Raw genomic sequence first — 15,289 nt, 5'->3', positions numbered from 1 at the left:
TTAGAGATCAGAATGATACTTTTGATTTGATTAAAGCAACTCAAATGCTGGAAAAAGTTGAAAACAATTTTAATGCATCACTGAGCAGCACAAAAGTAAGAAATACACTGTGATTAAAAATGAAATTAAAGCAGGAACCTTGGGAGGTAAGTCAGAACCAAAGCTTGTTTTCAGCCACAGGGTTTTCTGACAAACCCTGGGAACTGGAGGTTTTGTTTTAATGAACCTCATTAAATAATGGGGTACGAGGGAGAGAAGACACAACTCAGAGCCTGACCAAGACGCAGAATTTAGTTACATAAAGCGAACTCCCACAGCGTAATGAAAATTAAACCCCATTGAACAGAAAAGAAATGATTGGAGAATTTAAAAATCTTAACCTTGAAAATAAATGAAGCGAAAAATTCACCTTGCATATTATAATCACAAGATGACTTTTGCATGGGGTGAACATCTACAAAAATAATAGAATTCATGCCAGGCATAGTAGCTCATGCCATAATCCCAGAGCTTTGGGAGGCCAAGGCAGGAGGATTACTTGAGGCCAAGAGTTAAAGATCTGCCTAAGCAACATAGTGAGACCTCATCTATACACATAGAAAAGGGAAAAAATTATCTAGGTGTGATGTAGCCCTCAGTACTTGGGAGGCTGAGACAGGAGAATTGCTTGAGCCCAAGAGTTTCAGATTGCAGTGACCTATGACTGCACCACTGCACTCCAGCCTGAGCAACAGAGGGAGCCTCATCTCAAAATAATAATAATAATAGTAAACATTATAATTCAAAAGGAATCAAGTAATTAACATACTTTAACATGGTAAGTGAAAAGGTAAAGATTATATTGTTATCTTGATTAAAAATGGAAAATATGCAAGAAAATTCAACATGAATTCATTATAAAATTATTAGTAAAACTTTTTAAGTTCATAAATTTTGTAGAGAGTGCATTATAAAACTTGGCCACATGACATTAAAGAAAATCTAAAAACAATAGTAATATAATTATTTCAAGGATTGGAAAATTTAACATTGTTATGATATAAACAAATGATTGGCTGCAATTCTAGTAAAATTCTAAGTGTGGTTTGTTTCACTGAATTTTATATTTTACATTTAATTCATTAATCTGATTCTCAAATTTGTATCAAAAAGCAAGCGATCAAAAATAGGCAAAGGAATTCTAGAAAAAAAAAAAAAAAAAAAAAAAAAAAAGAGCAACCGTGAAGAGATTTGCCCTTTAGGATCCTCAGAGCAGCTATAGAGCTATAGCAATTGATACAGGTAGGGTTAGCACAGCAGGAGACACATAGACTAAGGGGTTTAAAGAGACAGCCTAGATATAGAATCAGAGCATAGATACAAACTCATGTATATGTGGAAATTTTATTTGAGATGAAACAAGAATGGCAGAATGATGTGGAAACAACAAACACATTTCAATATGATGGTGGCACCAATAGCAACAAAATATTAATGACGGTTGGTTTGGGGTAAGGGAAATATGAGAAATTATTGCTTTATTTTTTCATAGTTTTAAATAAGATTTTCCCACATAAGCAAACAAACAAGATAGTAAATAGTATGACAAGTAGTGAATAAAAGGTGAGGAATTGGAGATGGGAAAGTAACTCTTCAAATGCCTATGAAGAAAAGCAGGTAGTTTAGACACTAGCTTGAGATATGCAAGGACAAGAGGAAATTGTTGTTAATTTTGGAGTCTACAGGACCTCTACAGCATGAAGGAATGATCAAGTAAAATGTGAAATCTAGATGATTCAAAAGGTAAGGAGATCAATTATCTAAAAGTTTGTCTATATAGGAAACTCTCAATGTTCTAAAAGGCCTGTGAACGAATCATAGTTAAAATGAGACAGTGTGACCACGAATTTGCATAGCCCTAAGATTTATTTTCCAAGCTGAAAGAATAAACATTAAGAGACATAAATATCTGGAATATTCCTGGAATAATTTTTTGGACATTGAAAAATATAAGGCAGACAGAGCAAAATACGTGAGTGTGGATATAATGAGACCATAGAAAATAACTGATAGAATTTTACTTTTTTTCTTAAAATAAAAGTTATCCTTTTGAGTTTCTTAATCACAGAAAGTATCCTGGGTCTACTGAACTACCAAGAGCTTATGAGTGCATCGGGAACAGAGGTGTGACCAGAATCAAAGATACTCTATTTCTTCCTAGATGCAAAACCCTGCATATCCATTTCTTCCTGGTTTTTATCCAATCACAAAATTTTGATTATGATGATAGAAGCAAAATTAGACAATTGTGATTCTACTTTACATTAGTTAAAATAGTCCAGTAAAAAGAAAAAGAAAAACTTTTAGGTACTACCTCTGTTCACCAAAGTCTGGCCCTTCTGCATTTCTGGGCTCAAGCAATCATCCTGCCTCAGCCTCCCAAGTAACGATGACTAACAGACAGATAATTCCTCCTTGAATAACACAGTGTGATTGTTTTGGTCACTCCAATGTTAGGAGGAGTGAGGCATCTTACTTCTGATGGGAAGCAATGATCCATTATTCAGCCTGACTCTTCCCTTGCTGCAGCTAATGTGAAAGCACATATTGCTGTGGAGATACCATACATTCAGAGCAAAAACACATCTTTAGTGAGGTAAGCCAATGAAAACTTGGAGTTGTTACTAGAATGTAGCCTACACTATTTTGAATGAATTAAGAAGCTGAAGTAGATGGACTAGCAGGAAAATTAAAACTCCAGAAGAAGTAAAGGAAACTGGGCAGAAGAAAATATAAATCTTCAAACTATTCCTAAGCCTTGAAAAGAAAGGATTTGTATAAGTAAGAAATTGTAGAAAGTGCTATGTCATGGTATAGCTCAGTCTATGTATTTCTTTCTAGTAGAACTGGGTTTGAATGTTATCTCGGTTTCTTAACAAACTTTTACCTCATTTTAAACATTTTCATTGCCCCGGGACCAGAAAGCTAAAGTTGAGGATTTTGAGTATTAAAATTACAAAACAGATTATGACTTTTAAAAGTTTTAATTTTTTACCTTAAGAAATTTATAGTGACCAAAAAAAGGTAATTAAAAATTAAATAGCTGGTCCTGATTCTTAATATTTTAAGAAAACGCAACTTGTCATTGGTCTTTTTATGTGTATGTTTGTCTTTTTACCACTTGATTTTAGATATCGGGATCTAGCTTACCAGAATTTTCTAAAAAGAGAGGCTTAAATTTTATAACTGAAAATACTCCTACCAGGTGAGCTTAAAAACCTATTCTTCATGTTTAGCAAGGCACTCCTGTATTCAGCAATGAGAAAAGATTATTTGTCAATGAATTTTAGGCATGCCTTTTTAAAAAGTCTCACACAGTGTCTTTCTGGTGTCACTCCTTATTGACTTTTAAATATTAAGTCATGTGACAATGTTGTTTCTAACTCCAAGGGTCAGATAACAGAAAACAATAAACTGGCTAAAGGCAATAAACATTATTAAATAAAATAAAACAAGAAAATATAGTTCTAAAATTCAGGCTACCACTTCTTTGTCCTTACTTTGGCTTGCTTATGGGAACTTATTGAAGAAGCTTTTTAAACTTCATCAAAAAAGCCTTATACCAGTTAATGATAGTGTGAGGGAGAAGAGGTTTTGCTATGTTTAAATTCCATTAGAGCATTGTGGGTTTTCACTTCCTAAGTGGACCTTTTAACTTCCAAAGTAAATCCTTTGAGGTTTAAGCTTATTTGCTCTCAGTAATAATATGGCTTCTCTGACAAACATTTTTTTAAAAAAAGTAATACCCTAGCAATTTTTGCAATATGCACTTATGAAATATCTTCCTATCATAAATATACAGCTAAAAGTTATCTTCAAATTAAATTGTATATTATGCATATACATGCAAGTCTTTAATGAAATGGAATACAGCTAAACTGAGCAATCAATTGCAGTTTTTTTTTTTTTATTTCACTTAAAGGAAGAAATACTAAATAATAAGAAATTAAATAATTCATCACAGCAGTAAGAATAAAAAATTCAAAACTCATGATATAATTATTTCCCAGATGTTTCTGCTAGATTTTAATATAATATGGATTAAATTCTAGAGCCACATACCAGAAAAGAATGATTATACTACATAGGGTCATTGATAAATACAAAGTAGATAAATTCATGATTAGACAAGATAGAATGCATAAAACAATTTTATTTCATTGATGAGAATTTTATTGATTATGCTAAATCAAAACTTATACAATCAATACTTTTCTTAATTATTACAACATTCTAATTCACTAGTTTGACTCTGAAGCTTCTGGTTAGACATGGACCATTGATTGATTACTAACATCTCTCTCCTCTTTTTATGAAAACTCACTAAAACAGGAATTCAAAATATGTAAGAATCTATAAAGTCAAAGACATCAAGAAATAAAATAGCATAAAGAAAGGTGTGTGATTCCTCATTTAGCTAATTTATAACAAAATACCTGCAGGGGGCATGGCTGACACAAAAATGAATTGTTTCCACAGCTCCTGGGAACATAAGTTATTGAAAAAGACATAGCTAAAATGGGCACCTGAAAACCGGAGATTGTGTAAGAGGCTGTATTGTATTATATTGACTCCTCATTCCCAGGACCCTTTTTTACAACCAACCTACCTTCAACAGGAAAGTTTTATTTTCTAGGAATACTCAGTCCATGAACTACAAGCATAGAAGAGGACAGGGCCAGGCTTGGAACCATAAACAGCCTGAATGAAAAGCAGAACTCAGGTCCCTCTCCCCATTCTCTCCGAGAACAAATGCAACAAGCTAGTATTTATTTGCACAGAAGGGAATTAAAAGATACCACTAAGGAAAGACAGAGTCATTGCAGCTCATCCCACAGTAAAATGGCTTCAGTCAACAAAGCCTTTACAGAGAGCTTCCAATCAGTTTCAAGTGTTACATTTTGAGTGTACTGGGATAGTAAAACCTTGCTCGATTTTGAAGGGAAGCCACCAACGTGAAAAACGAGCGACCAAAACTAACAAGAAGTGGAACAAAAAGAGAAAAGAAAGCCAATGGAGAAAGTGGAAAATAAAGCAAAAACAAAAAAAGACTAATTGTCATATTAAGATATAAGAAGATATTACATACTTTTAAATTCTCTGCTCTAAGAATAATAAAAGAAAAAAGTAAGAAGACATGGATAAAGTAAAAACATTTTATTAATGAGTTGGATAGTAAAGTTGATAACATTTTCTATCATGATCTCAGGTCAGAAAATGTATCCTGCAAAAGTACACACAAGGTACAGAGAATAAAGAGAGAGTTGTGGTTCAACTTGGCCATTTTTCTCTTAGGACAACTGGCATCTAATTTTGATATGCATTTGATTGTAATCCATATCAAAATCTAACTGATAGTAATGATATTTACAGTAATCATTAGTCACTAAGATCAGATATGCTAATATTTTATTTATTAGACTTTTGCATCTATATGCATTAGTGAAATAAGGTTAAAATTTCATTTTTATTTTCATCAGATTTTGATATCAAGGTTTGTGTTTTTAAAATAATTTTTAACAAAATGTGTCTAATATTCTGGAAGATTTTGCATAGGCTTGGAATGACCACACAAACCTAAAATACATTCTATAAAATCACCTGTGTTCAGAATTTTTAAAAGTTAATTATTTCACTGTTTTCATTTTTCTATGGTATTATTTTGTTGAAATTGAGTTTTGGTTTTAGAAGATTTTGGTAAGCATATACTATATACTATTTGAAAACTGTATTTGTGTTTTTATCATCAGTCATAAATGTTGCTAATTGGTGATTTAATTAAACTTTTAAGCGCTTCATTTTTAAAATATTTTGATTATATCTACTAAAGCAATACTTTTTGGATTGATTTACTTATTCTTTCTTTTTTCTTTTTCTTGTTGATATCAGTTTTCTTTAATTTGACTATTTATCCACTATTCTTTAATATTATTCCTTGTTTTTAAATGAAAGCATTTTACTTTATTCACCCTAGAAGCCACTGTGGACACATCTTAAAGCATTTAAAACTATTCCCACTATCGGTAATAATCTCTAGTTGCAGTTGAAATTCCTAATTGAGCAAATTTTTAGAGGAATGTTAATTAATAATCAAATGAATTTTCATTGGCTTTTTGCTCAATTCATAATTTTATTACCTTTTGAAAAAAATGTGGCTAAAATAATTTTCATTTATTGGAGTTTGCTGAGATCGTCTTCATGATCTAATATATAACTGTGATCAGGGAAAATTTTTTTTTTTGAAATGGAGTTTTGCTCTTGTTACCCAGGCTGGAGTGCAATGGCGCGATCTCGGCTCACCGCAACCTCCGCCTCCTGGGTTCAGGCAATTCTCCTGCCTCAGCCTCCTGAGTACCTGGGATTACAGGCACGCGCCACCATGCCCAGCTAATTTTTTGTATTTTTAGTAGAGACGGGGTTTCACCATGTTGACCAGGATGGTCTGGATCTCTTGACCTCGTGATCCACCCGCCTCGGCCTCCCAAAGTGCTGGGATTACAGGCTTGAGCCACCGCGCCCGGCCAAAACTAAGAGCTATCCTACATATTCGAGTATATAAAATGTGCTGTCAACTCTATATTCTTGTTTTGTTTGTGCTGATGAAACTAGGCAAAAGCAGAAATTGTATTTTCTATTTATTTTTATATAAACTATATTTTTACATAATATAAATACATATATATATATACATTTATTTTGATAGATTGTGAGCAGCGTGTTAATGTCTTTTCCTGTGCATCCTTCAATTTATGTTTGTATTTACAAGAGTTTCCCACATATACATTCAGTTATGTGGTTCAGCAAAGCCTCTTTCTATTCAAATTATATGTTTCTTTAATTTGCCTTGAAATAGACTTCATTATTTATTGCTTATTACTGTAACTAGTCTTGCATCTTGTTTGAATTTCTTTGATAAAATTTTGCTCAGTTATGTATTATTTGCCAGTGTTTTACATTTTATCAATAATATATAGATTTTGGATTCCAATAAGGTTTTATTTTAATGTTTCATTTTTTTTTGTAACTTTCATTTTATTTTGTTTTGTTTCACAATTTCTGTTCTCGATGCTCCCAGTGTTTTGTTTTGTTTTATGGGCTTTTTTAATATTATTTTTTAACTTTCTAGAAAACTTGGATCCTGTGCCTAATATTTTAAATTTTTCTAATGGTTATTTTATGGCTATGCTAATTGCTAAATGCTTATGGTAATTTAATATTTTTATTACTTTTTTTTTTTTTTTTTTTTTTTTTTTTCTGAGACAGAGTTTCGCTCTTGTTACCCAGGCTGGAGTGCAATGGCGCAATCTCGGCTCACCGCAACCTCCGCCTCCTGGGTTCAGGCAATTCTCCAGCCTCAGCCTCCTGAGTAGCTGGGATTACAGGCACGTGCCACCATGCCCAGCTAATTTTTTTGCACTTTTAGTAGAGACGGGGTTTCACCATGTTGACCGGGATGGTCTCGATCTCTCGACCTCGTGATCCACCCGCCTCGGCCTCCCAAAGTGCTGGGATTACAGGCTTGAGTCACCGCGCCCGGCCTTTTATTACTTTTAAGAATGCTGAAATATCTTGTAACACACCTCTGAGAGTTGAAATTGCATTTAACTACAAGTAACCAGAAATTTAATTGTAATTACATATACAATTAATTGATTTTTCTAACAAAAGAATAAATCTGGAAGAAGTTCATTGCTGGCACTAGTTAAGTAAAAGGGGCTAAAGTTCCCAATGGCAGCTTGGTCTTTCCCTAATGGTCTTAAGATGTTGGTTTAAGCTCAAGTCCTGAGAAAGATGTGGAAAAGGTAAGAAAACAGAGCCATCTAAAGATTTTACAGGGGCAACCCCTTGTCTGGAAGGAGGTAGTTGCTGGCATTGTCTTTTGTAAGATGAGTATCTTTTTCTTGTTATCTTTTCCCATCTTCTTCGCAAATTGATTTTTAAATTCTAATGTATTATATTTATGTTTATAGAAAATTTAGTGGTTTGTTTTTAATCTCACTTTTCAGCATTCATTTCTCTGTTCTAATATTTGTGTTAAATTTTATACAATCATACCAATTATTTAGGCAAAACATAGCTGGATATTTTGTAATGTCTTCTGTTTTTTTTTTTTTCTAAATCACTGGTGAATTGTCTTATATATTATATATTTAATTGTATTAATATCATTGTTATCTTTTCAAAACTTTTAGTCTCGAATATTTTCTTAAGTGTCTAGAAAATTTTCTTAATATTGGAAAACTAGAATGATCTTCTACTATTGAATTTTGTCATTGAGAAAACTTTAGCCAATGTAATTTTTGTTTACTCATAAGTTACACATTTTTCTTATTTGCTCTTATATGGTTGGATGTGTTTATATTATTTTATATTAATTTATTTTTTAAAACAAAAAAACATGCCTTTTAAGGGTGTTGATTTTTATCTATTTTGAGAAATCTCAGTGAGTCATTGGCATTTGTTTTAGTGATTTTTAAGATCACTATTTTTATAATCTATTTTGGATTGAATAATGCATCTGCTCTACTAGTTGTGACTATTTCGCGATGTAATTTAGAAATATATTGTATTTATGTGTATACATACACATGTATACAAATATATAAAAATATATTCTTATGTCCTTGTTACCTCCACATTCTATGTGTGGCTTACAAGTTTTTCTTCAGTTTTCTTATTTTATTTCTGAAGTATTAGTTCAGCTCTTTATAATTTATAAAGTGGATTTTAATATTCATTTGGAGTTATTAATTTCCTTATAATATTTTTTCCTCTCACATAATGTTTTCAAGTATTTTGGTAATTTTCCTTTTCACTTTAATTTGATATTTTATATTATTTTAATTATAACTTCCTTTTTGACACATTCTCAGAATGTTATGCCTCAAAAAGTTAAAATTATGTAATTAAAATTACACCTCTCTTATATTGAAACAAGTCTTTCTTCTTTTATTTTGTAGAATCTTTTCACTTGCAAATCTTTGTAGCTGGGCCAGCAGTCCACAATATGGTTTTGTGTGGAGGCTGCTGCCAAACACAGATGACAGTAGCAAAGCTAATTTCACCCCCTTACAGCCCACCACCACCCAGGAATTTAAATATGAACGTGGAAAATATTTTCAAGTTTTTAAAGTGCCAGTGGAGAAAGGAGAGACAATGTTAGAAGACATAAATGAGGTATTTTAAAATTTGGAGAGAAAAATAGAGACCTAAAAAGCACTGTTTGTAATGTCCTTAGAGATACTGTCTTGAATTCAGTACCATTACTCTTTTACAATTTCTTTCAGGAATAACTATTAGGGTTCTGTAAATTCTCTTTTTTATGTATTGTTCCACATAAGTTTATGCAATGAAAACTTTTGTCCCATGTTGGTTGAGTTAGTTTGATTCCTGATTATTTTTGCTTTTGCACTATGCTTAGAAAGAACACTCACAACCCAAAGTCTAAGAATACTTAATGGCATTTGTTGATACGTTTGCTGATATGTCTATTGTTTCAGGTTTTTCATCCTTAGTCAACCATTATTTATCTGGCTGTATGATAAGCTGGTATAACTTAACTGTTTTTTTTTTTCTGTTTAAATAGCTCACATTTGCCACAATTATTTATACTGGCATATTGTACCTCATAACTTATATGCACTATATGTTAATGTCATTACTAAGTGAATACCTTGAAAAGTGGTTGAACTCAACATGTTTGAGTACAGGACATTAAACATTACTTTTTGGTCTGAGATTCTTTTGCTTACGAGATGTATTTCTAAGGTCACAGCCTTAAAATAAATTTTTTACTAGATTAAATATAACTTTTAATTGTAGTGGCATTAATACAATATCTCTAATCAGAACCCTATCTTAGGTTTACACAAATGTGCTCTAAACATGCAGCTTTAACCTCTACTGATTTCAAGGACCCTGTCATTATCCCATTTTTCGGGGTGAGGTGATTTCTAATTACTACACATGCTGATGTTTAATTTCATGTGATAAGCTTGAAACTAATAAATGAATGGTGCTGTTTATTTCCAAGGATGTACTAATTTGAATAGAATGGCAGTAAAAAAAAAAAAAACTATTAAGAAATCACAAAGGTGAATTTCACAAAAACAAGATATATACCTAACTGCGGTTTACTTATAAGTTCCTGACAGCAAAAAATAAAATAAAAGCCTCTTTTGTTCTCTCAAAACTCATAAAAGTAAAATAGAAATAAATGAAAATGACCATTTTGCTGCTGGTTTGCATACAGTAACTTTAAAAAACAAATCACAAAATGATTAAATTTATTATTCGAAATATAAATTTTCTATTTTAATTTAAATTATTCAAAATATTATAATTTTAAATGAGAATTTTAAAATATTTAAATAAACATGCAGAGTTAAACTGAAGCACGTCTTTTAATACATATATCTATTTTTCAAAATTATTCCTTCGATTTTCCCTGTTCTATTTTTTTTTTAAAGATAAGATTTGCTGATGCTTAATGAATTTTGAATATATAACTAGTCAGCAGGATAACGAAGGGTTAACAAAACACCTCTTTATTTTGTGTTGTGTACATTTGCGAAGTGCAGGTGTGCTATTTCTGTTGAAGGAGTCAGAGGTGAGTTGCAAGCTGGCTAAAGAAATGTACATTACATTCAAAAATGTTTTATATTCCCTTGCTGTTCACTCTTTTGAGTGCAAAAAGTGGTTTTTGCTAACTCCATTTTGTGGCTCATGGAAAGCTGAAAAATCAATAGCTGCAGGTTGATGAAACCTAAATCCATTTGATTCCTTTCCACCATTGCCATTATGCAGACAGTCAAGTGTGATGTATTTAGTTCATGCAGTACTTATTACTCTCAAGCACAGATTCTCATCAGGGAAAAATTAGACCAGATAAGAAGTAATCAAGAAATTCTGGAGAGGTTTCAAAGATCTTCCTTCTAAATGCTTCCTCTAAAAAAAATATCTGCCTTTGGCTCTCACAGGCTTTTACAATAAAGAAAAGTTAACATCTCTACCATAAAGAAAGTTCTCTACAATTGCTTCAAGTCACTATTTTCTTCAACATTTTTATTTAATATAAGCCACAACAATAGATAATACTAGCTGAATAAATGCCAAATAAAGGAATTTTTCCCCTTACTAACACCACCAGAGCCATCACTTGGGCAGATATAATGCCAAAGCAAAAATAATCAGGAATCAGAACAAATTAAAAAAAAAAAAAAAAAAAAAAACTACTTAAACTGATTTGGGCATTTCATTTTTACTGAATTGGCTATTTAATATAAAATAATGTTAAATGGTTGTATAATCAAGAGGTTAAGAAGATTGCCTTGGTTCATATAACATTCCTGGTAATTACTAGCTTTTTTATTAGTCTTAAATACATTATATCTTTCCTCTCTAATTATGAATTTTATCATCTGTAGAAAAGAATTATAGTAGAATCAACCTCAAAGTTTTGTTGAGAGGATGAAATGGTTAATCAATATGAAACACTTAGCACAGTAAATATTCAATATGGATTAGTAGTTAATATTACTCTCTTACATAGCAATAATTATATTTAAATATCTGGAATCTCTTTTCTATTTTAGCAACGTTTTGCGACATTCTCACTGAAATTTATAGATATCTAACTGACAAAATATCCTATACTATCTTGCAATAATGAAAATACTGTAAAAATTATTGAATGATCATAGGCCAGTATCCTATTTTAGCGTTCACATCCCTGAAATGTCAGAGAGTCTAAGTGATTTGTCTGAAGTCAAACATCTATTCTTGGTGGAGATTCAAGATTAGGATTTGAATGTTCTGATTTTTCAAAAGTGTCTCTTCATTTTATTTTCACATCTGTGTATAAAACCAAGATTTGTTTTTCAGACAGGAGTAGACAAGTTAAGTTCCAGATTACATATACTACAATTTAAAATAAGAACTTGGTCACCAGACAATGCATAAAGTTTATTCTTTCTAAAAAGAGTACAATTGCCTAACCACTTGGGCTGAGTTAATAGTTGACAAAAATCATTGTCTCCTCGACCAGTGGAGTGAGACCCATTGTGATAAGAAAAGCCAACTGGAAGGCACTGAAATCCCACCAGACAAGGTAGTAAAATAAAGTAATGTTGAATCTCAGGAAGAATAACATCATAGACCTTTAGGATGCTAGAGATGTGGCCATTAGCATTTCCATGATCAATTCAACTGTGTTGGTTTTGCATGAACCAGATAGTTTGTAACAAAAATGGTGGCTTACCGTAATTTTAACCAAACATGAGCGCAAATCACTTTTGCAGTTCTAAATGAGGTATTTTACCTAAAGATATGAAAGCAGGCTTGGAAACTCAGTGTGCTTCTATGCATATGACAAATGTATCATTTTCACTATTAGTTGAGAAGTTTCTTTCTTCTCTTGGTAGCTAGTTCCACCCATACCACTATTAGTTTAAAAATTACTCTGTCTTTCAAACAAAACATATGTGTGTGTGTGTGTGTGTGTGTGTCTGTATAGACATAATGAATACATTATGGAATAATAAAGAAAAGCCCATTGCTTACACCTATAGCTCATGCAGTATGGGAAATTAGATTAGAGAACCTGGATTGTTTTCTGTTTGAATAATGTATTTGCAAAAATATTAAATTTAGTGGGATTAGACACATGAGATAATTGTTAAATTCATACTCACATTGACTTTAATTACCTCTTGTGGTGTATTGTTGCTGGAAACAGTCTTATTATAATGTGAATCTCTGCAGCACGTATTCATTAGCTCCTTTTATTACATTATAGAAAACCAGAAATTCAATTTATATCCGTTTGTTTTCCAAACTTCTTAAATAACTCTAATAAATGTGAAAAAGTACTTCTGAGTTCCTGTATTGTATACTGTAATTGGAATATATCCCTATACAGCTCACTTGTTAAATTGTCTAACACTTTCAGATAACTCAGTGTAAAATTCAGTAACAAATTCAATATGTAAGGCTACCAATTCCTGGCAGATTCACAAATTCAGAGTCTAGAAATACTATTTATGAATATATATTAACACACACACCTCTTATTTTTTTCTCCACACTTTTGAATTTGGAGAATGAAGTGTAGAGAATTTTTAAAATGGTGGTAAAAAAAAACCCTGACTCATATAATTCTATAAAATGTCATTTACTTGTCTGTGTTTTTTCTCTGCCTGGTCTTAGTCCACAAAGACGACCTTTGTAATGGGTACTCTTTCCTTTTCTTCTTTTTGTTCTTTCAAACAAATGCTGGAGAGGTAGCTGTTTTGCCCCAGTTTTTTATTCTGGTGGAATCAAAATTCAAATACTTCTGTAGTTTTAAATTTTAATATTTAATGATTTTTTTCCTCTTTTAGATGGATTATATTTTATTTTTGTTTCAAGAAATTACTTATTTTGGATTTAGGCGAATTGATATCTTAGATAACTTCCTGTTGTCTAATGTATTTCATTCTCTCTTTTCACTCTCCAATAAAGACATCATTTTATGTTAACACAAGTTTGACTTCTCTATAACTCTTTCTAGACTGTACAGTCACTGAGAGGAAGAACATCATAAATTGGGTAGTAATGATGTATATAAAAGACAAATAATTATTAAAGATTATTAATAAATGTGCAAAATTCTACCTATGTCCTTTATAGTATACACTATAAATCTGTTTCTTTAATATGCTACACATATTTGTTAAAGACATTGATTTTACACATATACCTATGTATTTACCTCATAGCAGTTACGTAAGTAAAATATTCAAAAATATAATTTCACTTTAAATGCTGAAATGGCCAAGAAGTTGGATAGATGAAAAAAAAAAAAAAGGAATACATTGCATATATGACTCTACAACAGTCAAATTAAATACTTTTAAAACCAGGCTTACTGAAATATCATTCTACTTGGTAGTTGTTCTTTTTGAAAGACGTAATTTCAGTGAAACTTTCTAGACTATTATATTCCAGGGAGGAAATTACTGAAGGGCCAACAGGGGCCTAAAACTGATCTTTTGACTTTGATGCTTCTACATTGAAAATTACATGTATTTTATTACTAGCAAAGACGAATTTGGCAAATTATGAGGATCTTTCACCCCTTGCTAATTAATTCCATCCATTTGCCAGATATTTCCATATTACCAAGAAGTTCTTCAAAAGGCCTAATATTAAATTGCTTCTTTGGTTGACTCGTACTATTTTTTCTTAACTACTGTCTGGTTCGTGATAGGTATTATGTTATTAATACAATATGGCATTTGATTCTTATAATATTCCATATACTATACACTGGTTTACAAATGAGACAAGTAATAAAATCTTATTAAATTCCCTGTCACTTTGTTTGCTATTTAAATTGTTTCTATATTGAATCAAGTTCCTTTTATTAATTAAATATATTATATTCAACGGTAATTGAATACTATAATTATTATTACTTAGATTGACACCAATTTCGTCTCTTACATCTAAAAGTGACTTGTTTAAAGAAGTTCAAAATTTAGCAATTACTTGTACACTGTTATTAAATGTATATTTTTAAAATACCAAATTGTTCTTTCACTTTACTTTGTAATTTTGATTTGGTAAAAAAATCTGAGCAATGCAAATTTATTTTGTGATCCTTCCATTAAGTCAAGTGTTTCTCTTTTCTTTCTTTCTTTCTTTTTTTTTTTTTTTTTAATAAAGATGGATCCTACATGATAAGAAATTTCTTAAATGGCCTAATTTAAAGTAAAAATTGCCAAATTGTATGTATCATTTTGAGATATTTTATGGGGTTGCCTGTTGCACAGCTAGATAATTAATGCCACTATTTCATCATGTTCGGTTTATAAAACAAATTGTTATACTTACCTGGCAGGGGAGATACCATCATCACAAGGTGGTTTTCCCAGGGCGAGGCTTATCCATTGCACTCTGGATGTGCTGACCCCTGCGATTTCCCCAAATGTGGGAAACTCGACTGCATAATTTGTGGTAGTGCGGGACTGCGTTCGCGCTTTCCCCTGGTTGAAAAACAACAACAACAAAAATTGTTTAGCATAGCTATCATTGCCAAAAACTTATCTAATTTTTTTTTCAGTTCTTCCCTGAAGAACACTTATTGCTTTAAATCTATGTAAATTCATTAATTTACTTGTTTGTACTTCTCTAGTTTAAATAAACTGTATTTCTATTAAGGGCAGGATACCATCGCTTAATTCATTAAGTAATGTCTGTATCTTACTCA

At 31.5% G+C, this 15,289-nt stretch overlaps 1 non-coding gene across 1 annotated transcript; it reads left to right on the top strand.

The window, feature by feature from the left end:
- Positions 1-14,905: 14,905 nt before the first annotated feature.
- On the top strand, positions 14,906-15,068 carry LOC120367805 (U1 spliceosomal RNA). The gene has a single exon (XR_005582087.1). It is a non-coding gene; the product is annotated as a U1 spliceosomal RNA (small nuclear RNA).
- The last annotated feature ends 221 nt before the right edge of the window (positions 15,069-15,289 follow it).

This window comes from Saimiri boliviensis, chromosome 3, assembly GCF_048565385.1.
Source record: "Saimiri boliviensis isolate mSaiBol1 chromosome 3, mSaiBol1.pri, whole genome shotgun sequence".
NCBI classification, from domain to species: Eukaryota; Metazoa; Chordata; class Mammalia; order Primates; family Cebidae; genus Saimiri; species Saimiri boliviensis.
The sequence above is the reverse complement of the archived record's forward strand: the minus strand, read 5'-3'. Positions and strand labels throughout refer to the sequence as shown.